The sequence below is a fragment of the Nyctereutes procyonoides genome, unplaced genomic scaffold (assembly GCF_905146905.1).
Source record: "Nyctereutes procyonoides isolate TBG_1078 unplaced genomic scaffold, NYPRO_anot_genome, whole genome shotgun sequence".
NCBI lineage: Eukaryota > Metazoa > Chordata > Mammalia > Carnivora > Canidae > Nyctereutes > Nyctereutes procyonoides.
The window spans coordinates 44,103,250-44,129,653 of record NW_026575024.1 but is presented as its reverse complement, the minus strand read 5'-3'; the positions used below and the strand labels follow the sequence as shown (position 1 = coordinate 44,129,653).

Sequence of the window (26,404 nt, the reverse complement as noted above, 5' to 3'; positions counted from 1 at the left end):
TGGAATCTCAGAATGAAGACAGAGAATGGAAAAATGTCCACATTACATGCTGTTCTTTTCTTAGGTCTCCACAGGAAGCTACAGCATCATGTTACCTGGCTGGCTTCTTTAGGGCCAAGTGTGAACTGAACACTTCTTAGTGAACTGAAACCCTTGAGGAAGGGGTTCTGTGCTATTACTACAGTTCTCAGGAACTTCTTTCAGAGCCTGCAGCTGGTCCTTTCTGACAACTTCAATGCAGCAAATGAGGTCCTCAGGGGTGGTTTGATTTTGGCCAAAAACCCTCCAGAGGTAAAATATCTGAGTTCAAGTAGATGGCCAGGTAGTCACATTTGTGGTTCAAGCAAAGTATGACTGTAACACCAGGACTTTGACTTTCTATTGGGACTCATAAACTCCCAAAATTTTCACCCTAAAAAGAAAAGTTCCAAAAATACTCAAGACAATAACAGCATCAGTGGAATAAATGTGTGGCCTCCCAGGTTACCATTCTGAAGAGGGCATGATTCACTTCAATGAATACATTCTGGAATGTATGTGAAGATCAACCTCCCTACTTACAGCCATAAATTCTGCCTGAGGCAGCACTGCATTCTGATGCTGAGTTCTGCCATTCTCGTCGCCAAGAATAGCACAACAGACTATTCCTGGAAACCTGGTTTACTTATCAATTCAACCAACATTTATCAGTTGCCTGATATCCACAAAGCACAGTCACTGGTTTTCCTAGAACACAAAATGCTGTGCTTCCTCTCACAGCTTGTGAGGACTTCTCATTGCAAGGGAGGGAATGTGTATGTGGGGTAGACTCCTTCCCCAGTGCTCTTGCAATACGGCTTATCACACAGCCTTTGTATTCACCTTTGCATCCCCAGCACCAGCCCTGGCTTGGTGAACGCATGGAGATTTGAGAGAGTAGGGTGCTTACACAGGCCATGGGGGTTCTGCCTCCATTCCCCATACTTGCCCTGTGCATCTCCTCCACCCATCTGTTCCTGAGTTATGTCCTTTTATAAGCCAGTGATCTAATCAGTGAGATGTTTCTCTGAGTTCCTGAGCTGCTCTAGGACATTAATTGAACTTAAAGGAGGGGGGTTCCTGGACCTCCGATTTATAACTGGTTGTTCAGAAGCACAGGAGACACCATGGGCTTGTGCGTGATATCTGAAGTGGGGAAGGGGTGCAGTCTTGTAAGGACTGAGCCCTTAATCTGTGGATTCAGATGCTGTCTCTGGGTAGAGGTGTCAGAACTGAGTTGAATTGCTGGTTGTTGTGTAAGAGCCCCCATCACCTGGCTTCTTCCCAACATGTTGGAATTGAGTCCAGGAACCTAAATTGGCTCAAACTCAGATTTTACCCTATCTCTAATGTTGAGTTTGCAGTCATAAGGAACAACAACAAGAGGAAAAGTGAAATGTTCGCACCTTCAAAAACAAAACAGGGGTGCTTTCACCTCGAAGCACTGATCCCGAGTTCTAGCCAATTTACCATCCTCAATGTAGGAACCGTACCTGACATTTGCATTCTCAGTAAGAGGAAGTCTGAAAACAGGAGGCTTAATTTGTGAAAAAGATGACCAGTGGCTTACCCTGATCCCAAACAGCGATTATTCACTTATGTATTTTCAGCACCTAATAAATACATGCATGTACAATCTCCCAACTTTACAAGCACTGGGTTTTCAACAATAGATCAGAATGTAATTCTTGCTTGGGCCTCAACAATCAGCACCCAGTTCAAGTATGTCTCCTGGGGTTCTGCTTTGAAACCCTCATCTCCCCTCCCAATGCCACCTTCCAGTCTGGCTGCAGGTCCCCAAATTGGTTGATGTGATAATGCTCTGCTGCATGTGGTCCTTTGGATTCTCATTTGGAATTGCCATTGTCTGGGATCTCTGCCAGACATTTAACTCTTGGTGGGTAGGACTGGAAGCTTTTTTCCTCATCCCACCCCTGTCACCTCTCATCCCCCAGCCTGGCAGCCTGTTTGCAGTAGGAGCATGATGATACATGTTGACTATTTTGCTGCAGTCAAGGACATGCAATCAAGGATAACATGGGAGAAGAGGAACGCACCTAGACTGACCACACACAGCTCCCATCCTACAGGTCTCCCTATAAATGATAAGAGATAAGACCCATGCATCCTAAGACTAATCCTGAGACGTGAGGAGTCTGTGATTTCAAGCAGGTGGGGGAGGGGAGGTCCCATGTCTTTGGATCACACCCCAAATTCTCTTCCTGCAGAGCCTGTCCTAACCTAGGGGTAAACACTTAATGGTGCTTGTGCTTGAAAATGTTAGCTTGACCACAGGAAGGAAGGAAGGAAGGAAGGAAGGAAGGAAGGAAGGAAGGAAGGCGGGAAGGAAGGAAGGAAGGAAGATAAAGAGAGAGAGAGAGCTGGGTGCATCAGGATACCAATTCCCGAAGAACAAAACACATATGGGGTAGAGGAGGATTAGGGCAGTGCCAATGTCTTCTAGAAGTGTCTCCTTAGTGCACCACCATCATCACCATTATTACTATGATTATCTTGCACAAAAGTTTTTCTTTTCCATCTGAAAAGTTTCCATCATGGATTTAGCCTAAAAGGTCTATTGTATGGAAAAGTTTAAGTGAAATATATTCACTATAAAGAATAAATAGCTGCTATAAAATCAGGATGCGAGCTGTGCATGTGGGCGTTTCTTCAAATAGCTGGGGTTCAAGCCTTCAATGTCTCAGGCTCTCACCCAGGATGGTTTCGTGGGGTTTTCCCACAAGAAGCCAGTTCTGGGCACAGGGAGGACATGAGTACTAAATTCTCTGTAATTTTTAAATTACTTCAGCATTCATACATTTCAAATACACTTGCAGGGGCAGTGTTACACAGATTGATCTTCTTTTTGTGAACACTGGTCATTGATCTTTGGTGAGTGTAACAAATGACTTAGGACCATGCCATAAAGGGAGATGCTTTGTTCTCCTCAGGATCCTTTCTCATTTCTGAAGATAATTCTGGAAATAAGGCCAATCAAACGCAAGTGCGCCCATTCCCGAAACATTGCTATAGAAGCTGAATGTCAGGAAATCCGCTTTGCCAGTCTCCATGCAACATTAACCACCCACCCGTAACACATGTGATGTTTACTCCTCACTTTGGCGCTGGCTTCATCCCTCACATACTGTTTGGAATGTAAGATGTGGAGGAGTTGGTGTTACCGGCCTCTGAGAACCTTCTGGTTTCATGTTTGTGTAAAGTAACAGCTTTTGCATTTTCAAGGCATATTACAGAATTCGTTTGCATTGAAAATGGGCACTCAAGCAGAGACAACTGTGTGGAAGGCTTATGGGTGCTTCTGGCTTGTCCTGGTTCTGCCAGAGCAGGACCCTAGCTAGGAGCACCAACTGGGCACCCTGTTCTCCTCTTCAGGGTAGAAGGGTCCTTCCTTTGGAAGGCAAGTTCTAGAATTGGTTCCAATTCTAGCCCTGCAAAGAATGTAGTCCCTGAATGACACTGTACAGGCCATCTGTCCTCTCCAAGTCTTAGTTTCTTCATCTGTATAATGGGGCAGATTACAAGGTATATGGTATATATCACACCCTGAACGGCTGCCTAGAACTAGCCTGAGCAGGGCAGGGAGCATCTCTGAGCTGCTCTGGTGTGGCTACAGCCACCATTTCACCACTGACTCAGGGATCCTCATTTTACATTTCCCTGCTTATTAGAATGGACATGTTATAACTGAATAGGTCAATAAGTTTTTATATAGTGAATACACCTATGGAATCAGCAATCTGATCAAGAAACAATAGACCATGACCAGCAACCCCAAAGCCCCCTTGTAGTCAACAGTGCCTAAGGCCATCCATTATCCTGACTTCTGTTTCTGTACTTTAATATAAATGGCATCATAGTCACCATTCTTTTGTGTCTGACTCAATACTGTGTGTGTGAGATTCAACCACATTGTTGCAAGTAGTTAGAGATCAGTGTGGATCATTATCATAGTGTGAACATAGCAGGATTTATTTTTCTCTCCCATTAATGATGGGTGTTTGGGTAGTTTCCAGTGTGTGGCTATTACAAACAGTACTTCAGGGACATTCTAGTGCCACTGGTACACACATAATATACATTTCTGTTGATAACATAGGAGCGGGGTTGCTAGGTCACTGAGCAACTCCATGTTGCTGCTCAGCTTCAGTGATTACTGTAAGTAGTTTCACAAAGTGACTGCATCAATTTATATTCCTACCAGTGGCCAAGGAGAGTTCCCATGGCTCTACATCCTTGTCGACACTTGGGATTGTCCATCTTTCATTTCAGCCACACCAGTAGATGTGGAATGGTACTTCACTGTGGTTTTTTTTTTTTAATATTTTATTTATTTATTCATGACACACACACACACACACACACACACACACACACACAGAGGCAGAGACACAGGCAGAGGGAGAAGTAGGCTCCATGCAGGGAACCCGATGTGGGACTCGATCCTGGGACTCCAGGATCACGCCCTGAGCTGAAAGCAGATGCTTAACCATTGAGCCACCCAGGCGTCCCTTTCATTATGGTTTTAATTACCCTTCCCTGATGAATGATGGACTGAGCAACTTTTCATATGTCTATTGACCATTTGAATTTTCTCTTCTATGAAAGTGCTTGGAGACTTTTGTACTTTTCCTTTCATGGGGTTGCTATCTTTTTCTTGATATATAACAGGGTTTTTACATATTCTGGATATGCATCCTTTGCTGAAATACATATATATATATATATATATATATATATATATATATATATAAAATCATGATTTGAAAATACTACTAGGTTGGGGAATGTGCCACTGGATACAGAGATATAAAAGGAAAATAAGAGAAAAGTCTGGGAAGGGACACTAGGGAGATAGGATGGGCAAGGAGGCTGGAACTGGATTCTCTACTTAGAATCAAACTCCTGAGCCTGGAGGAGGACATGAACATGCTGAGGAGTAAGAGAAGTGACAGTTCAGGAAGTCTCTTTGACAGACACAGTTGGGGAATTGGTGTTTTTTTTGTTCATGGTTAATGAAATTCTTGCTACTAAAGTAGGCATATAACAAGGAAAAGTAATCTTGAAAATGCCAGGCAAGAAGGGAAAGGACATAAAAGGAATGAGAAGAGTGAAGAGATGCAGAGATGCAGAGTCAGATGAGAAATTAGAAACAAGAAAATCTGTTACAATCTGCAAAATCTAAGTGCCCCTAATCTAGACAAAAAAGAATGACAATTGTGCAGAGCACATGTCACATTTCCCAAGTAGCCTTTTCTCTCAGGGACTGTCTGTAAGGGTGCCCTGAAAGGGGTGCTTGGGTGGCTCATTTGAGCATCCAACTCTTGCTTTCAGCTCAGGTCATGATCTCAGGGTCCTGGGATCGAGCCTTGCGTCAAGCTCTGCCCTCATTTGGGCATCTGCTTCTCTCTCCCTCTGTCCCTCTCACTGCTTGCATGCTTTCTCCTTCTAAATAAATAATTTTTTTTAAAAAAAAGGATGCTCTGCAAATATGATTTAGGGCAAAGAACAAAGTAGGAGAAATGGCCTTCTTGAACCAAAGATGCAACTTTTTTTTAAAGGTTTATTTATTCATTTGAGAGGAGGGGAGGGGCAGAGAGAGAGAATCTTCAAGCAGACTCCTTACAGAGCATGGAGCCTGATGCTCAGTCTCACAACTCATAATATCATGACCTGAGCCTAAAACCAAGAATTGGATGCTTAACCGACAGAGCCACCCAGGTGCCCCCAAAAGCTCGTTTGTATGAGAATACCTTATCATTACGGGGATGAAGGAATCTGGAGTATATTAACTAAAGAGAGAGACCCAGTTTCAAAATTTACAACGCAAATGAGAATACTGTTAACTCTCAAATTTGCATTAATGGAGAGGAACATTAACACAGGCAATACTGATTGCTTTAATATTTGGATCTTGAATGTATCTTGGGATTAGCACATGAACACAGGTGTCTCTGCCTTTCAGGCAATTCCAAATGCTTGAAATAAAATGATGAGCTCACTGATACACTTCTGTTTTGCTCCTTGCCCCTGCTCTCTGTTCCCTGCTGAGGAAGGCTGGGGTTCCCCCTCCATTAACAGCCATTGAAGACTTGGTGAATTTCATGGAGGCAGTGGCCACATTCCTGATTCTCCTTATTTGCAGTGGCTTTGTCCTCTAACATCACTATGAACACTGACTTCATGAATACTGAACCACTCCTCACAGAGGAAATGCAAGGCTAGGTTCCCGTGAGCCCCAAGTCACACAATTTTCATCAAATGACTAACACATAACTCTACGTTATGTGTGTTTCTGTTTAAAAACACCTCACTTAATTAAATACTGTCAAGTCATTAACGTTGAACTTACAGACAACAGCCACTATAACTCATGCCCGAATGAAACTTACCGAACACGTGAATTTTCTCTGTAAGGCACATGGTAGCCTTCATGTGCTTAGGAACGCTAGACAGCGCTTCAGCATTATGCTCGGAGGCAGTTTTAAACAGCAAAATCACCAACAAAAAGCACAAAAATGCAAAAAGCCTGGCACTAAGTAGAATGTGAAGAGGATGCTTCTTGACAGTATCGGCTGAGACCAGAAGGCAGAGCATTGCCTTGTGCGACCTCAGCTGAGAACGTACATGTGGAGCCATCACTCTGTGCATGTCTGTGAGTGTGAATGTTAATTTCGGGGTTACAAATAAATTTTAGCAAGTAGGTGAATATGCAAATATAGAATCTGTGACTAATGAGAATCAACTGTATATTTGTTGACTGAGGGATATGGGCTAAAGAATCTTCTTTATTAAGTGCTATTAGCTAGAACAAACAATAATCTCACATAAAGTCCTGAACTAAGCTGAGTTATGCTCACACTCTTCACCCTGCAACAAATGACGACCAGAAAACTTTCTTCCAAAGAAGGCAGACTGCTGCGAACAGCTGTGCAGTTTGCGCACTGCATAAGGCTTTCAGCTGAGGGGTGTGAGTTGCCGGCCTCCACTCTGTGGTTAAGTCCCATGCCCTGTTTGGCATGTTCTACTCAGGAAGGGGTGCCATTTTGCCATTGGTCCTTTGTCAGTCATCCAGAGGCACCATGTGTGCTGATGTGCTTTCAAAACACTCCCGGTATGATTTTCTACAAAGTTCCCTGAAAGCCTAATGAGCTTGGTAGGGGCAGGCAGCCAGCCACTCACTGGTTTTACTATTGGTGGTCACATGGCTTGCCCAAGGATAATCCAAGAGTCATTCCTCCAATCCAAGTGCAGCTTTTAGGGTGGATAAGGTCTCCTTTGAGTAATGGCCACCTGTGTAGTGTTTCCCTTAGGCAACAGGAAGTATCAGGGGAGGGCCAAGGTTGCAACCTGCTAGCTTAACTCTTTGTCCCATTTGGGGGTTCACTCTTGAGATCGCCATGCCTCCAACATGATGAAGCAGCCCAGAGCCATGCACTGCTGAGGCTAGCACATGGTTAAGTCTCTTACTGACCAGCTTCTATCCTGGCCTGTGATGAAATAAAAATCTACCCATCAGCAACCAAATCAACATGATGCCAACAGAATTCTGACATTTCCACACACACCAATAAATTCTAAGCAATGCGTCTAACAGCACATAGACAAAACTGAACCCCAAGCCCCAAATAACCCCCATCCCACCTATTGGGATCCCACCACCTCTTCTCCCTCCATCCCTCCTCAGAGTCATGTGGCCCAAGGCTAACTTCCCCCTTCGAAAGACCTTCCCAAAGCTCCTCCAGGCATGTTCTTCCTTGCTGCAGCACGCTGAAAAAACAATCTAAGTTTGTAGTCTGGCTGACTAAAGGGATATTCCTGGTCATCTCTCATCAGTGGGCTTCGATGCCTAAGAATACTATTTTATTAGGAGAGAGAAGTTTGGACTCCCATCTAGTGGGAGCATGGAGGAGTGGACTGCAGGGTCGTTTTAACTGTGTAATCTTCATCAGCGGCCCTCCCCCTTGGCACCCCATGAACACACGATCTAGGTCCAAAACTCTTTTTCTTTGGAAGAAAGCTTCAACAATAACCCCGGTCCTGTACTCCCAAGCAAATCACCTCTCTAAGTACTCTTAGATGTTTAGAAGCTTCCATTTCTCATGTTCATTTCTCCCTGGCTTAGAATTCATGGGAGTTGACCTTGTGAATAGCTTTGAACAACAGAATGTGGCAGAGGTGACACTGTACCAGTGGTGAGTGTAGTGCAGCTTCTGATTGTTCTGCTGGAATCCTGTCCAGCTGCTATGTGAATAAACCCAGGCTAGCTTAATGGAGTTTAATATACCATGTGGCCAAACTGCTTTCACTGCCCCAGCTGACAGCTGGACAACTGCCTAAGGCCAAGATATCTGGCTGCTGAGAGCTGACTACAGCTGCATGAGGAAGGCCTGCCAGGAGCAAAAGAGCCATCCAGTTGAGCTCAGCGCAAACTGCTGACTAACAGAACCAGAGCTGAATAAATGGGCCTTGGTGTAAGCCACTAAAATGTAGAGTCATTTGTTACATGGTGAAAGCTAACTGATACAATACCATTCCTCTGAGAGCTGAGCGAAGATCAATTAATGAGTCCTGAGGATGGTTAGTTATTATTACTTAATGTAGGATGCTTTGCAAACACCTATAAAATACTCTGTGGAAAGGAGAATTCTGTGGTCAGTCTTGAAAGCCCTGCTCTTGTACTTCTGATATGGAGAGCTATGGCCCATATCAGCATATTTAGAGTTTGTGGAAATCCTGCATTCAGAAATAAACACACAGTACCTTAGCCCTTCTTAAACACTGGATTAAAGAATCATTATTTCCGCATAATACCCGTGGTGATCTTCCTTTAAATAGTGTCCGGAGACAACAGTGTGGGAGATGCTGCTCTGGGTCAGTTAATGAGCCTTGGTTTCCAATCTGTAGACCACAGGCCCACTGAGAAGCCTGACTTACAGGAAATGTGGGTGTGCATCTGTGCATAGATGGTGGAGGAGTGGTCAACACCCTCCGTGGCCATCAAAAAGGAATCCCCACTCCAAAATAGATTGGGGATCACTGATTCCAGACTGCCTGGTTGCTTCATGGACTTGTGCTTGCTGATGCCACCAGACTGGCCACAGAGATGACGTGATGTGTCCCCTGGAAAGAGCTGAAATAAGACAAGTGCTAGCTCCAGAAGGTGGACGAGCTGTTTGGCAGTAATTGCCAAAATTCTATATTTACAGAAAACTGGCACTTCGTAAATACCAAGCTATGCTATTTATGTAGCTGTTTCTCATCAATATATGTGGGAATTCTGTAATTAACACACGTGCTATTCAAAGGCTTCCGGAATCTCAGACAAATGAGGGTAACAGATAGAGCCGGCTGAGCCCAGCAAACACCACCAGCCCCCAGCTCCCGTTCTCTCACACAGCCCAGCTGCTCAGACAAAGCAAAGGGCCAGAGCAGGGCCCAGGCCCAAGTGGTGATCAGAGTCTGGTCTGGTGGCCCTTCTCCTTGGGGTGTAGATAAAGGAGTGCTGAGGACACACCCTAGTCACTCAGGGGTCTAGATACGGAGGAATGCAAAGCCTATCCAAGAATCCCAGCCCACTTAGTACTGGACTTGAGGTTGGCTGACACTTCCCTGAGAGCATGGCTATAGGCCCCATGCCCATTCCCCAGGACACCCTGGCTTCTCTGGCAGCTTATGGGCATCAGGGGGTTGTATCTAAAGCCATATCTAGAATAAAGGCTGAAAACCCTGATCAGACATCATGTCCATCGATCAAGCTTGGAGTCCCTTCCAAACTTGCCATTCAATCACTGTCATGGGACAGGAGCTCTCCCCGCTGCCACCTCCACTCTGAAGCCTTCAGACCTGGGGTCAAACTCCAGCTTGGACTCCTAAGCTATGTGTCCTGCAAGTTGCTTAATTTCTCTGTGCCTCAGTTTCCTCACCTGTGAAATGGAGGAAGATAATACCTACATCATATGGGGCAAGTCATTTTACATCTTGGAGCCTTATCCCTCCATTGGCAAAATGGGAATGAGAACACTACATGGCAGTACAAACTAATGCACACACTGTTAGCCTTTCATTGCTGGGTAATGTTTCCCAGTTCATATCTTACAGGATGTCGAACTCTTGGAGGTGAAGACAATGCTTATCTATCCCACCCTGTGTTCATTCTTCACTGGTCATTTACAAAGCTCCCGGTAAGTATTTCTTCATTTGATTGAGCCCAAGGTATTATGCATGCATTAGTCTAAACGTGATGTAAGAAATTTGTTCCCATGGACAAATCCTCTGGGCCTTGGTTTACTCAATTATAAAATGGGGAGGGTGACAGACACCCAGGTGGGGGGAGGGATCAGAGGAGAGGGTATGCAGAAGACCCCAGCACACTTCTCCCATCAGTGCCATTCCCCTCCTCTTTCTCTCCTTGGCCTGTGAGCAAAACAACTGGACAGCTGGATTTGTACATTATTTATTCACACCTGTCACGTTTCCTTCTCCCACCTTCCCCTGCAAGCCTCTTAGTAGGAGATAAGTTCCTAATGACTTGGTTGATTGCTTTTTTGAACTTCAGGGAAACTCTCATGCACCTGCTGCTAGGCCCACTACAGCTAAAAAATACAATGGGGCATCACTGGCCTGTAAACCTGGTGGCCCCCTTACAGCAGTAACCTTTCTACTCAGGTCCCAACCTAGGGCCTGTGGGCTGGCACAGAAGTGATGTGGATGCAGTGGGCCACTGGCAAACTGAGTTTGGCATCACCTGGCATCTTGCCTGTAGCCATTAATATTACTTTGGGGGGCACTGGCTCTTGTTTCTTTACAGGAGTCCTATTCCCGGTATAGAGCCCTGTGCGCCTCTCTTCTGCCCATGCTGGTCATGTGACTTGATCTAATCCCAGGGCCATGGAGACATGCTCGTTCTCCCATGACAAGAAGGTACAGAGCCTTTGAGAATACCTGGTTATACCCCAGGGCTGAAGCTCCCAATGACTGCCTGTCGTGTGTTAGCTGGGCAATATCAAGACTCTTGCGTGTTTCCAGGCTCCTGAGAAGGGGCTGTATCATGGGGAAGTCACTTGGGGGCTTTTACTGTACAAACTATGGTTCTCAGAGTCTTTTTGTGGGGGAAGGGTGGATTTGGGAATCAGAGTGGACCTTGAGAATATTTTTCTCATTTAAAGTTGAAGAAGCAAAAAGTAAATAAATAAATAAAGTTGAAGAAGTCAAGATCCCAAAGGGCAAGTGACTTACTCAAATTCACAGAGCTGGCCACTGGTAGTTCTGGACAGAAGGCCCCCCACCACTGAACCATCATGGAACTCAACAAGCTTAAGATACTGACATCCTCGCTCAGCCATACCCTCCCTCCTTTGGTGAACGGCTCCCCATGTCCCAGTGTCAACACCCAATTACCCCAAAGACAGAGAGAACCCCTGGCATGCAAAGGATTTGAAGACATCCAAAGGAGCATTGGCTAACTTATTGACACCCAGCGAGCAGGATTTCTTTGCATCTTGTTATTAGAAATATCACAGTGGGGAAATACTGAAGTATTTCCATGCCTTACAGTGCAGGACACTCTCCTCCCTTCCCTTTCCATGCCGCTTTTCCATGCCAACCCCATCACTAAATCATGTTATATGAATACATTCACAGAAGAGCATTTCCCTTCCTTTCCAAGAGTTTTTTTTTTTTTTTAAAAGAGGGCCAGCTTATTTGATAAGGGATGACACGGTAAATTATCTCTTCAGTCATGCTGAGCTCTTTCTAGTTGGAATAGATTTCTCTCTGAGATGACTTGTTTATTTATTATAAGAAGGGAGACAAGACAATTCCCTTTTTTTTTTTTTTTTTTGCCATTTTTGGTATAGAAAACTTTTTGCCACCAGAGCAAAAAGTGTAGCAGAATGTTCAGGCAGCTGGTCATCAGTGAATATTCACAAGCGAGCCAGGATTGAGATGTGGGTGACGATCTGCATGAGATAGTAGCACAGAGGGTCCAAGTACAATCAGGGGGTTTGATGAACTTGAAATGTTTGAGGAATAGGAGGCAGATATGTGGGGTTGAAGTGTGCTTCGGGTGCGGTGAATTTGGAGAGGTCCGAAAGGCCAAAAAGTGCACTTCTGATCCCCATGTATGTTTTTAAAAGACACCAATGTGTACCTGAGGGGGAGATCCTGGCCCAGGTGAGAGATGATGGATGGTAGCCTGGATGACAGCCATGCCAGAGGAGGTGGAGAGAAGGGATGGGATGGAGACACAGGTTGAAGATGGAATGGCCAGGACTTGTTGATGGTGTGGGGGGAGGACAGGAATCAACACTGATTCTTGAGTCCAGCCTGAGCAACAGGGGAAGTGGATGGTGGTGACAACTGCTGAGGTGGCCAAACTAAGTGGTAAATCAGTTACAGGGGAGACTGGAAAGCAGCTGTCTCTTAGAAATTCATAGCTCCAATTCAACTATATTCTCACTCCATGTCAACCATGATGTTGCCAAGGGAGATATTACAAGCACACACACACAACCTTCTTTTCTCCAGAATCCCACTTTAAGTATTTGTGCCTAATACGTTAAAAATTATTTCCAATGTCTTTCTTAAAAGGGTAACAAAATTCACAGATATGTATCTGTGTGTTGAAAATGTCCATTCTGATGCCTAATAGCCTGGGGATAAATCACTCTCCAGGCCCTGCCCTCTACTGAGGAGAGTAATGGATCTTGCCTCAAGCCAACTCTGTAAAACCAAAAAAAGTGATGAAGTCAAATGAACTTGGGCCTGTGTCCAGGAGAGGATGAGAGGGCCCAGCAAATGCCAAAATTGCTGGTCACATCACAGCATCAGATGCTGAAAAGTGTTACACTAACTGCCAAAAATACATGTCTGCCTTAATCCCTGCAGTCCCCAGCACAAAGGAAAAGACAGTTCTCATAACTTCAGGAAGGGAAAAAATAGATCCTTAGGCTTCTACCTTTGTGCATAAGACCAGAACCATCAGAGCACCAATGAAATAGCTGACAGGACAGAATCCATGAGTACATCTGGAATCTACTCACTGGCAAGGAGCTAAGGATACATCAGGAGAATCAATGAAAAGCATTCCAACCAAAGGCCCACGAATGAGGGCCACATTTAGACCTAATTTGCATGCTTGCTTTGAGATTTATAGGTGAAAAAGCATGTCCCCAAGAAATTTATTTTCAAACCATTCCTAGAATTGATGGGAGAAATGTGAAGAGGACCTCAGGAAACAAAACCCTTGAAGAGAGTGCCATAGGTTGTCAAGGACCCATACCTTTAAGAGGGTGAAGAGTTGGGTAAGTGGTGCCATGTTGGGCCTGGTTTACAGTGAGTGGGAGAATTGATGGTTGACAGTTTATTTCAAATGTCCTCTGAACCAGGGTAACTGCCTTCAAATTCCCCAGTGAAACAGCTAGTAAGCACAGGAAGGGCAAGTTATCTTTGGGGGTCCTCAAAGCATAAGAAAGGAGAGTACCAGCAGCAATGGAAACAGTTCCAGAAAATCTTCAGGAGCCTTTGAAGAGACCAAGAAGTTCCCTGGGATCTCAGGGAAAGGGAGAGTTCCCAGTGGAATCCTGGTGTCTGGGGCAAACAGGCCTTTCTCATCACTAGGTCCGCCAAGCTGAATGGGCTTAGGAAACCAAAGCCACATTCCCAAAGCCCACCTCTGCTCATTCATAACTGATAACATGTTTGAGTGCCTTTCACTTGTGGGTACTGCCTTTGGTTGATGAAATAATGGCCAGTAGATCAAGGCCAAATCTTGAGAGAAAGAATTTAGCTTAACAGAGTTAGAGAACATTGTGATTATCATTAACGATGATGTTTGTTTGATTGCTATGTCTTTGTGCAAATATTCAGAAACGACTTTGACTCACTGTGAAATAGACACATCTCTGTGGGGGAAGGTCTCTGCTGTCACTGATCTTTGTAATGCGCAAGCTACCTGGGCAGCATGGACATCTGGAGAAAAAGGCATGCCACTGAAGTAGGAAGCCTCTCAGTTCTTGTCTTAACTTACTCATTCCTGCCTTGGATACTACCATGTCCTGAGCATTTATTTAACTCAGTACACCTCTCTCAATGAAGATCTATCTTCAAAAGACCATCTCATTTAACTCAGGATTGATGAACCCCAGAGCCTTTGAAAGCATCATATTATTGCCATTGCTTAACTCTTAACAGCTTAGTGAGCTAAGATACTAAGCCCATTCCACTCACTCATTTACTTACACACTCATTTACTTACACACTTTCAGTGAGCAACTCCTGCATGAAAGGCACCATGCTGGGTGCTATGGGAATGTAAAGATGAGTAGAGCATGGTCCCAGCTCGCTAACACTCATATGGGAAAAGGGGGAGAGGTAAGATGCACGTTACTAATAGAGGGCTGCCTAGGAGGCAGATCTGAGCCAATGTGAAGTCCCAGTCTCCTTATGGGAAGTAAGAGAAAGCTGCAAGGAGATGACATACAGCTGGAGCCCATAGGAGAATTACAAGGAGACTAAAAATGATGGGGAGCTGGCCAGGAACCAGGGGCATAAAGGCTCCTGGGATTACTTGGGCAGTGAAGAATCCGTTCTTGCCAAGCAATAATATGCCAGTATACAGAAGAAAAAAGACTGAAAGTGGTTGACACAGGGATGGTGGGGAGACTCTGAAATAACAATAAGGACAATGACTAACAATTATGAGCACTTCCTAAGTGCCAGGTTGTGCTCTAAGCACTAAGATAGCATCTCAGAAGCTGGTAGTTATCCTTGTGCTACGGAAAACTAAAGCACAGAGAAGGAAGTTAACTTGCCCAAGGCTATAAATGTACCTAAAAAGAGCGGTGAGGCTGGCATCTGAACCCAGGTGGTCTGACTCTGACACTCAATCCCCTCCCTTCCAAGCCTGCTTAGCCCTTTGCTGGTGGGGGATTTGACCGGGGGAAGAGTTCTGAGCATGACCAAGACATTGCACTCAAGACGGTGATCTGGTGCGCCTAGTGTGCGTAGTGCTGAATTTTGATAGAAAGGAAAGAGTCTGAAGCCAGGAAGATCATTCTGAGGGCCACCATCCAGACAAGAGGGGACCAAAGACTGATCCAAGGTAGAGCAATGAAAGTAACGTGATAGCTATCGTTTTCTTGTTCCTATTACACCTGAGGCCCTGGACCAAGCATGTTACCTGCTTCCTCTTACCTTGCAGTAGGACTTCTAAGCTGTTAGACTCATTTGCACATCCAAATAAGGAAACTGAGGCTCTCTGAGTCATAACAGTCATGCAGGTAGTCTGTGGCAGAGTCAGGGCTTCCCCTCTTAACCATCGCACGAATTTTCAGAAATGGCAGAACTAACAGAATTTGGTCAAGTTCAAAGTCAGGTTTAAGTTCAAGTTAACTCCACAGTGCTGGAGGGAATGCGTGGAAAGGACTAAATGCTCTAGGACAAGACAGGAGCCATGTGGGGGAAGGGAGAATGACATTGCCCACCTGAGGAGAGTGCGGCCAGGTCTTGCCGTGGAGACACCAGAACACTCCACACAGTTCACTCAGAGAGAGCAACAGCTTGCTCAGCTCCCTATCAACCCAAGTGGGTTTGCATAGCCCATGGAGAGCTCCAGGACAGTCTGCCAAACAACTGGCCTCAGGAGTTCCCGCAGGGGTGAACTCATGCAGAGGACGCCTGCTGGCATCTGACTCTTAAGGTGTTGCTGGGGAGACAAAGCAGGGAAGGCTGCTGGCTGGGATCTGCAGGATTAGGTCAGGATGTGGGCACAGGTGAAAGTCCACTCCTACTTGGGGCAGCCTGGCTGGTTTGTGTCACGGCAGACACTGTCGGTGCCTGCCCTGGTCCTTGGCACTCGTGGTTCTGGCACGCCAACCATACAGCTGCCATCTACTGATCAGGGCTTTGGAGCAGCTCAGCTCCCATGGAAGTGCAGGGTCCCCACAAGATCCCCACACCTCAGAGTAATCGGAGGGGCAGGTTCACCAGGCTCCGCCAGCCCCCCTGGGGTTATCCTCCAGGCACCATGACCATGTTGTATAATTGGCCTCATTTCTCTCCCCCACCTCCTCTACACGGTGCTTCCCAGCATCATCCCTCAAAGGAAGCACCTGTCCTGGACTCCTTGTCTCAGAGTCAACTTTTTGGGGGGATCCCTGCCTGAGACTCGCGTCTTGGCCACAGGAGCTCCTCTGGTATAGATCTGGGTTGGAAACTGGCTCCTCAGACTGTGGAACAGGCTTCAGAAGCTTCTAGGCTTTAAGGTCAGGTTTTCTGGTTAAACTTGGAACTCCCATCTGGAGTCTCTACATCATACCGGAGGCAGGGTCAGGGTGGGAGGAATGATAGATGGAGGAAATAAAAAACAAAGTTCCCTCCAGAGAGCACTTATTCTGTTGGCTCAAAGCATGATAAACAGTGGATCTTATACTGAGGTTCTCCAGAGAACAGACTTATCAGGAAACTACTGACAAAGATCCACACCACTGGGCATCAGCACTGAAAATACACAGAGTATTTTCTGATAAATTAGAGCCCTTAATTGACCGTTTGTATCCAGAATGACTTGTTGAATATTTGTTAAATGCTAGTTCTCCAAACCAGGACACAAGATACATCCAAATTGCAGTACCTCGTTGTTTACTTTGCTCTGCTATTTACACTTTTCAAAGGAAAAACTACTACAAAATTTCAAACAGTCAACACGTAGCCACTGTGTACAACTTGTGACTGCTGGCAAAATCATCTAAGAGGAACACATAAATAAAATTTACTTGCCATGTAACAAAATCAATGAAAAAAATAGAGACAGTGGGGATGAGTGAAGCAAATAATAGATAAATAAGAGGAAGAGGAGCATACAGCAGGCTGTAGGTGTCCAGCCTCCATGGGTAAACATTAGGTGTCTAAGTCGTGTGCAAGCTCACTGCCTGGGGCTCTTCATCGGGGCCAAGTTCATATTGCCTGCTCCAAAGCTCATTCCCCAGCTCTTTCTATATGACATGAACCACAGGGATAGGAGATGAAGTCATGTCACCCCTTGGTCTGTGGGTGGCTCAAAGGGACCAGAGTCTCTGAGTTCTGCAATTCCAATTGTAGAGAAGGACCTCATTTCCTGAACAGGAAGGGTAGACTGTATCCATTCCACCAGTGCCCCAGAAGCAGAACTGGATCCCAGGATCCCAGTGCAAGTTTCATCTGGAAGCAGCGGTTCCCAGAAGGCAGCAGGAGACAAGCGGAAAAGGAGCTGGGGGACACTGGGTAGCTAATCCAGGTGTCATTCAGCATGGCACCGCTGGCCACCTAGAACTTCTTCCTGCTCCAGCAATTCTGGTAGACCACGCAGGACATGGGTTTCACTTAGCCCCAGTGAGGCATGAGGGAATGTAGAGCTTCACCCACCAAGCCCACTCCATCTGAGGGCTACCTCTGGGCTGTCCTGCATTCTGGTAGAAGGGGCTCTGGGGACCAGAAAAAGCCCAGGGCTTGGAAGTTGGGAGGTGGCTGGGCACATGCAAGTTGCGAGTACTAACGGGCCAGAAGTGGGGTAGGATCTACACAGTGCCAGACACTCTGTGGGAGCTTGGCATCCTGCACTTCCTGTATTCCTTGGAGCAACTTGATGAGGTGGGTGCTGTATTCACCTCTAGGGAGAGATGAGGGAAACTGAGGCTTAGCAAGGCACAGCAGCTTGCCCATGGCTATGGAGCTAATAAATGAAGAACCAGGACTGGAATGCGGATGGAATTCATTCCAAGAGCGTGCTCTAACCCATCTTTGTGCTTTGTATCCAGCCCAGGGGTCCTGGGGAAGTCCATCTCCCAGGGAGCCCAAGGGATCTCAAGGTTCAACCTGGGCCTTCTGAAGTGCATCCCAGGAGTGAGGACGGGAGGGGATAACTGATGATCTATTGAGACATAATAATTTACTCTTTGTGCTAATAATCCTCTCTGGATGCCAGTTTTAGCTTTGTGTTGACACTGACAAATTAAGGACATGCTCAGCACTTTTCTAAGAGTAAACAGTAAATTCCACAAGCTCTTCTAATAATTTCTTTCTTCCAGGGTGAAATCCTTTAACTAAACATGTCTGCCCAGTGAGTGAACTGCAGCTGGGACCTTGCTGACCAGATCATATAGGTTCCTTTTTTTTTTTTTTTTTTTTTTTTTTTTTTAGGTTCCTTTAAATTTCAAAACCCCCACAGCGGCCTCTCTCCCAGATATCAGGGCCTGGCCAAACACCAGCTGCAGAGAAGCCTCCCTGACACCCCCGCTCTGGCTGCTCACAAGGACAGGGCTGTCTCCCAATGGGTCTGGCTCTGGTCTAATGACAGTTGTTTGTAACAGGTTAATCACAGGTGAACTGCCCTTAAAGGGGTGTGGGATGGGGAGAAGGTGAAGATGAAAACCCTATCATTTACTGAGCACCAACTATGCACTTCCACTCTACAGATGTGGAAAGTGAGGTTGGAAGTTCTATGACTTGCTCCAAAGTGCTGAGCTTGTGGGTGATACGCGAATGTCCTCATTCCTAATCTGGGTGTCCTTCCTTCTCATCAAACTTCCAGCTGGACCCTGGCAATGCCTTCTCTGCATCTCGTTTTTTTGAACTCCTAAACTCAGGCTAGCCCTTAAGAGGATGGAGTGAGAGAAAATGAGTGAAAATATCAGTGAGGGAGACAGAACATGAGAGACTCCTAACTCTGGGAAATGAACAAAGGGTGGTGGAAAGGGAAGTGGGTGGGGGGTTGGGGTGACTGGGTGACGGGCACTGAGGGAGGCACTTGATGGGATGAGCACTGGGTGTTAGGCTATATGTTGGCAAATTGAACTCCAATAAAAAGAAATTAAAAAAAATATATATATATATACACAAAAAAAGAAAGAAAGGATCACTACAAAAAGAAAAAAAAAAGAGGATGGAGTGAGGGAGCAGCATCTTTCTTCCTGTCTCTGCTTCTTGATTTCAAACTGACAACATAAAAAGTTAGGAAAAAGATATTTGCAAATGACGTATCAGATAAAGGGCTAGTTTCCAAGATCTATAAAGAACTTATTAAACTCAACAGCAAAGAAACAAACAATCCAATCATGAAATGGGCAAAAGACATGAAGAGAAATCTCACACAGGAAGACATAGACATGGCCAACACGCACATGAGAAAATGCTCCGCATCATTTGCCATCAATCAGGGAAATACAAATCAAAACCACAATGAGATACCACCTCACACCAGTGAAAAAGGGGAACATTAACAAGGCAGGAAACCACAAATGTTGGAGAGGATGCGGAGAAAAGGGAACCCTCTTACACTGTTGGTGGGAATGTGAACTGGTGCAGCCACTCTGGAAAACTGTGTGGAGGTTCCTCAAAGAGTTAAAAATAGACCTGCCCTACGACCCAGCAATTGCACTGTTGGGGATTTACCCCAACGATTCAGATGCAATGAAACGCCGGGACACCTGCACCCCGATGTTTCTAGCAGCCATGTCCACAATAGCCAAACTGTGGAAGGAGCCTCGGTGTCCATCGAAAGATGAATGGATAAAGAAGATGTGGTTTATGCACACAATGGAATATTCCTCAGCCATTAGAAACGACAAATACCCACCATTTGCTTCAACATGGATGGAACTGGAGGGTATTATGCTGAGTGAAGTAAGTCAATCGGAGAAGGACAAACATTATATGTTCTCATTCATTTGGGGAATATGAATAATAGTGAAAGGGAATATAAGGGAAGGGAGAAGAAATGTGTGGGAAATATCAGAAAGGGGACAGAACATAAAGACTCTTAACTCTGGGAAACGAACTAGGGGTGGTGGAATGGGAGGAGGGCGGGGGGTGGGGGTGAATGGGTGACGGGCACTGAGGGGGGCACTTGATGGGATGAGCACTGGGTGTTATTCTGTATGTTGGCAAATTGAACACCAATAAAAAAGAAATTTATTATAAAAAAAAAAATAAATAAAAAGAAAGGTGCTAAATCAGACGCTATCTAAAGGCCTTCTAGGGCAGATCCCTGCCACAAGTGGCTATTTAAATTTCTGTTAATTAACATGAAATGAAAATAAAGAATCCGCTCCTAAATCACACTGACCGCACTTTGAGTGCTCAGCAGCCCCACACAGGCCAGCAGCTGCCCTCCTGGATCATGCAGGCAGAAAGCATTTCCACCAGCACGGAAAGTTCTATTAGACAGGGCTAGTGGACAAAAGTTGAGTTGTTTCAGAGCCAAAAATGCAAAGGAACAGACTTGGAGAGACAAAGATCACCCTGGGGTGGAGGTGGACTGTGAGCTTTGACATGCAAAGCTGCCTCTTCCCAAGGCTGGTGTGAGGGGAGGGCAGAGGTAGGAGGCCCCCTCCACATCCTGCTGGTAGCCTGGCCTTTCTGCCCCCTAATAACTGGCTGCTGCAGCAAAGAGTTTATTCCTTGGCTCTTAACAAAAGCAATCTGGGCCCCAGGGAGAGGAGCACATCCAGATAAACTACTCCAGATATTAAAATTAAATAGCAGAGAGAACTGGAAGCAGCTCAGGCCACAAGGAAATGACATCCTTGGGCGAGACCCCTTCCAGGCAGCTTCCTCCTCCAGGACTGAAAGGGGAACAGAATGCTCAGAGGCATAAGGGAGCCCTTCCCACCTGGAATGTGGGTTCCCCCCACCCAGACGCTCTAAGAACACATCCAAATAAGTCAGCATTCACTTTTCGCTCTGGGTGGAGGGGGTTGGTTTGGGGTTGGGATCCCAGAGCCCAGACTCCTCCTGAAGGAGCTGCCCCTCCCTCTGCACCTGCTGAGGGAGGCCTGTGTTTCAATCAGGCTGACTTGGTTAAGACCTGACCCAGGGGAGGGCAATCCATTGGCTGGCTGGTGATCCATGGTCAGAGGAAGAAATGAGCCAACTCCGGGGCTGGGAATTAAGAAAGAGTGAACAGTACAGGCAGGGAGCAAACAGAGTAGAGGTGCCAGCATGGAACAGAGATGAGAGGGAAAGGGGGAATGGGATGGACACATCCAGGTCACCTAGGTGCTCTGCCTGCTGGGAGCCCTGGGAACACAGCAACATTGAGGCAATATGGAACCACCTAGAAAGAACACAATTCCAGAAGGAGCTTCGTATTTGATTAGCTCCCTTTCCTCACATCTCCCTCACTTTGCAGCACTTGTATTCCAAGGGCCTTCCTCTGATGCCAACTGGTTTGCTTTGCAGCTTTGGAGAGCAAGCAGGTCTCAATGGAACCATGAGACAGAAATTAGCAAATTCTTTGAGTTTAAAAAGCAGGCGGATCTGGGAGTAAGATGGAATCTGGATTCCGGCTCCCAGAGCCAGGTTCCCTAAATTCCTAGACCAGATTAAAAAGTCCATTGGCTAGAAGAGGAGGAAAGAAATATGGACAGAAGCTGGGGGTTTGGGAAGATCCCCACACTTGGGATCCAGCTCCAGATACCATCCTACAGAGACGCCACAAGGATGGCCCTTGCTGCCATTCCTGGAGAACCTCCACATATGGGGGAGCCCTGGCTTGATCAACGAGCACAAAAATCCTGCCTGTGTGGGAAATATCAGAAAGGGAGACATAACATAAAGACTCCTAACTCTGGGAAATGAACTAGGGGTGGTGGAAGGAGAGGAGAGCGGAGGGGGTGGTGGTGAATGGGTGACAGGCACTGAGGGGGGCACTTGATGGGATGAACACTGGGTGTTATTCTGTATGTTGGCAAATTTAACACCAATAAAAAATAAATACATTATTTTAAAAAAAAGAAAAAAATCCTGCCTGTAATTCTGAAGTGCCCCACCTCATGTAGAGCCCACCTCCTGTGAGTACACCTAAGCCCCTAAAATGGCACTGGATATTAGCATGTAGTGAAGATGGATATGTGGAAAAGGGAGTCTCCACCACTGGACAGAGTGGGCCTAAGGTAGAATGCCAGGGACCTGCCCCCAGTGGCCCGTGCATTCTTTTCACTGCCTTGGGAAGCCTGGTGTGGCTTCCATGGTGGTTGCCCTAATGCTCGATGGAGAAGTCCCTTCTGCATGCACAGTTGACGCCCAAGTTTCCCAAGGGTCTTCTCCAAACACAAAATAAAAAACACTCCAGGTTTTATTTTTAATTTTTAAAAAAGATTTTACTTATTTATTCATGAGAGACACACAGAGAGAGAGGCAGAGACATGGGCAGAGAGAGAAGCAGGCTCCTGGGACTCTAGGATCACACCCTGAGCTGAAGGCAGACACTTAACCACTGAGCCACCCAGGCATCACATACCCAGGTTTTAGAATACAAAGATGGACATGAGAAACATTCTCATTGCTATTTATTTCCTGGCTAGTCCACGGATGGGTCTAAGCTGCTGGACCAGTTAAGGAGCCTCTCTTCCAGCCAGACTCACTTAGCAGGAATTTGTCTTCGTAAGGGCTATCGCTTCATTTTCAGGAGTGTGATCCTTTATACCACCTCCATGCACACACATGTACAAATATCTGTCTGCTGGAGGAGGGGAACTACATTAAAAATGGGAAAAGAAGGCTTGAGCTTAGGAAGAATATTTTTGAAAGCTGACAAGGTACACAGACAGTATTTATTTCTGCAATGGAAGTAGACTTCTGAAGGACAGACCCATTTTGGGAATGAATTTCAAATATTGATTATTTAAAGTTTCTTTTACTAGATGAGAAAATCTGTAGCTTGGTTTATAATCTCAAAGATTCAACTATCTCCCAGTGGGATAATTAGCAAATTTCACAAGATATTCCTAAATCCACAATTATTCACAGGCTTCTCTCTCTATTTAGGGCAGCCTCCGTGAGTTTATAGGTTGTAAATCTCCTCACAGACAGAGGATACTGCTTTTAGGGTCTAAACATTATAATAATTTGGCTACAAAGCAGGTTCTAAGACAAGCGTATTTTCTTGGGGATATTTACTGTTGATGAAGTTATACCAATGATGGATTTCCACACTAGTAAGGAACCTATACATGAAGAATAGTCAGAAGGAATAGAAATATTTTTTTAGGGCAATCCCAGAATTTAGGGCTTCTGAAATCTACAAAACCAGAGAGATCCAAGGGAAAATTCAAGCTACAGCATTTGGAAAGTTTAGCCAGAAATGGCTATTTGATTTTCACGAAGCTCACACACAAGAGGAAAGTATTTGACTGAAAGTCAAGGAGAAAGAGAAACAAGTTGTGATGGCTAAGACTTAAAAGACAGTTTTGTGGCATCCCTCAGAACCATCCGTGTCCACAGAGCAAGGGCCAACTAGGGCTGAAGGCCATGAGCTTTACGGAGCCTCACAGGAAAAGAAAACCCTTGGGGCCAGTCTGGAATGGGGAAGTTGGAGTTTGAGGGCAAATGTGAAGTTAATCAGGTTTCAGAGTGAGATGTGAAAGGACGGGGTTTCCCAGCGTAGATCCGAAATGGCTGTCAGTGAGTCCCAGTGAAAGGACAGCCCCATGGTCCTCTTCCTGGGACACGCTGGGGTGATAGGACACACCTTTGAAGTCTTCACCTCCATGGATGGGCAGACCCTGCTCTTCAGGGGCCCAGAGGCAGCTAGATGTCATTCAGTACCCTCTACCTGCTTCTCGATCCCTTTTCCCAGGCCTGGGGTGTTCTTGGGGTACTGGGACTCTGAGACTTCTGCCCAATGACCCTGAGCCTTTTTCTGTGGCCTGCCTGGGTCTTCTTCACCTGACTAGAGCATAGACCATGCTGGGTTCTCTCTGGCCATGCCCGTCCCTACTCTGTAGGCAAGGAGGGATGGCAAGATCAGGAATCTGTTTACCCCCACTTCCAACTCAGCAGCTGAGTCACCTCATGGTGCTTCCCAGGTAAGGCCTGCCTCCCACCTTCCCAGATGCCCTGCACTCTTGAGTCTATGGATCTTTGATCATGGGTTTCCCTTTCCTGCCTAGAGTTATTTCTCTCCCATCTTTGGAGAATGCCAACCTAATCCAATCCAACTGCACCTCCCAACGCTGGAAGTGGCCTTTGCTCTCCCGCAGCACACGGCACAGATCATGGCCAGCACTTAGCATGTGGCAGGAGCTGTCCATAAGTGGGTTTCCCCATAAGGCTGTGGGCCAGTGCAGGGTGAGGCTCTATCTTGGGCTTCTGGAGGGGCCCAGCCCAGCACAACTGTATGCAGGAGCTCAGAAATGCTTTCCAGATGGCTAAGAGTGGGGCATCTACACTAAGCTCCTTGCAGCTTTGACTCATGTGTTCATCTGGCCCCCAAAACACCACAGGTTGGCCCTGGCAGTGCTTCTTCTGACATCCAGGGATGTTCATCTAACAGTTCCTGAACTTCCTAAGAGCTTCATGGTACATGAAGCGGATAAAAAGAGCCTCTCATTCTTGCACTAAACTGTGCAAACTTTGTTGTTCAACATGCCAAACACTGTACAAAAAGGCTTCCTCATGAAGTTTCTGTCCTTATATCCCTGAGGGCAGGATAACACAAGATTTGGCCCTTGACCTTGGGGAGGGCACCAGCAGGCCCATCCTGCCCTATGCCTCTGCCACATAAGAGGTGCCCCCTCCCCATCTCAGGTCGGCTCCACCCTGTACCACATGTGTGTATGTATATGCCCCAGGCAGCCAGTTCAAGCTCCTCCCTCCAAGAGGCAGATCTAAGGAGGAGGCCCATACAGGCATAGGCCATTTGAACAGAGAATTGCAAACGTCCATGTGTCAAGAGCGTGGTCTTCAAGGGGCAGATGCTGACGTTGGTCCCTGGACTCCTTGTGTCTGTGATTTTTACAATGCGGGGCCCAGGGCTGGAGCTCCCTGTGGTATTAGATACTAGTGATGACAAAGTGCTAACCTGCTGGCTCATGTTCACTCTCACAAGGGAGCATCTAAGGGGGATTTACCTGTCTTTGTCTGCTTTGCCTTCATGTCCCTCCCCTGAGAACTGTATTATCATGGAGACCGGAGTCCTTATGGACACTCTTGGCTCACGAGGTGCCAAAGCAAATACATTGTGCTCTGCCTTCTGTTGGATTTGGAGGATGCACCAGGGGAGGTGGGAATAGGGGCCTTACCTGCTGCAGGTGACAACTCCACCTTGGAAGGATGGAAGCTCAGGCTGTTTGTGCCGGGAGTAGAAATCTCCTGTCTCAGCTGGCAAAGGCCTCTGGGTGCTAACGGCTACAGGGAACTTCTGGGTCCAGCTCAATGACTGGGTCTCCTCAGCCCGGAGACAGGGGAGCCTCCTTAGTGCCAGCAGCAGTAGCTGGCATCTACATTAACTGTTCTGCATGTGGGGCACCTGGGTGGCTCAGTGGTTGAGTATCTGCCTTCAGCTCAGGGTGTGATCCTGGGGTCTCAGGATCGAGGCCCACATCAGGCTCTCTGCAGGGACCCTGCTTCTCCCTCTGCCTTTGTCTCTGCCTCTCTCTCTCTCTCTGTGTGTGTATGTCTCTCATGAATAAATAAATAAAATCTTTAAAAAAATTGTGTGACTCTCCTTAAGGGCAGGGAGGATAGCAAAGAGTCCATTTTATGTGAGGTTTTCAGAGAATGTCTTTGCTAAAAAAGAAAGACTTCTCATGCCTTCTCTTCAAGGGGAGAGTTCTGAGGGGTTGGGACAAGCAGAGAAAGAGCTGAAGAGCTGACTGCTTCTACTGTAAAGGGAGTCAGGCTTAGGGCAGCTACTCTGTCCAGGGAGGCTAAACATCTTGTCAGAAGCCACAGACAGAACAAGTACAGTGGAACCGTGCTCAAACTCATGCCAGGTCTGCCTCCAGAGACCAGGGTGTGCCCATCAGCCCTCTCTGGGTATGGACTGAAAAATAAGGTCTTTGTCCCTTGTCTGAGACAGGGTAGGTTTGTGACTATAATGCAATCTGGTGGTGATGACGTGTGTGACTTCTGAGGCCAAGGCACTACAGGCCACAGTGCTTTCTCCTTGTTCACCTAGTATCCTTCTCCAAGCCCTAGGCTGCCACACAGAACCATGACAGGCCACACAGAGGTTCTCCGGCCAACCAGTCCTCGTTGAGCTGGTTCTTTGTTCACACTCGCCCAGACAGCAGACGTGAGAGTGGAGAATCTCTGGCCCCAGGGGCTGGTGTCACTGCCTGCTGTCTGAATCACTCCCTCCTACGTCCAGGTCCTATGGCATGGCATTCCCTCCGTGACCTTTCTGAACTCCTGACTCACAGAACCCATGAGCAACATGGAGTGGTTATTGATTATATCACTAAATTTGGAGAATTTGTCTCACAGCAATAAATAACCAAAATGGGATTAAGAGCATTCTGGGGAAGGGTGAATACCATAGAGACAGGAAAGCACAGTGACGTACCTAGTCCAGAATTTGGCCTGGGTCTCTCTGATCCTGTGGCCACTC

General features: G+C 46.3%; 1 protein-coding gene across 1 annotated transcript in view; it reads right to left on the bottom strand.

Annotated features, from left to right (window-relative positions):
* SLC24A3 (solute carrier family 24 member 3) overlaps positions 1-26,404 on the bottom strand; it is a 481,527-nt gene that overhangs the window by 164,095 nt on the left and 291,028 nt on the right. The gene's annotated exons all lie outside the window — the stretch shown is intronic.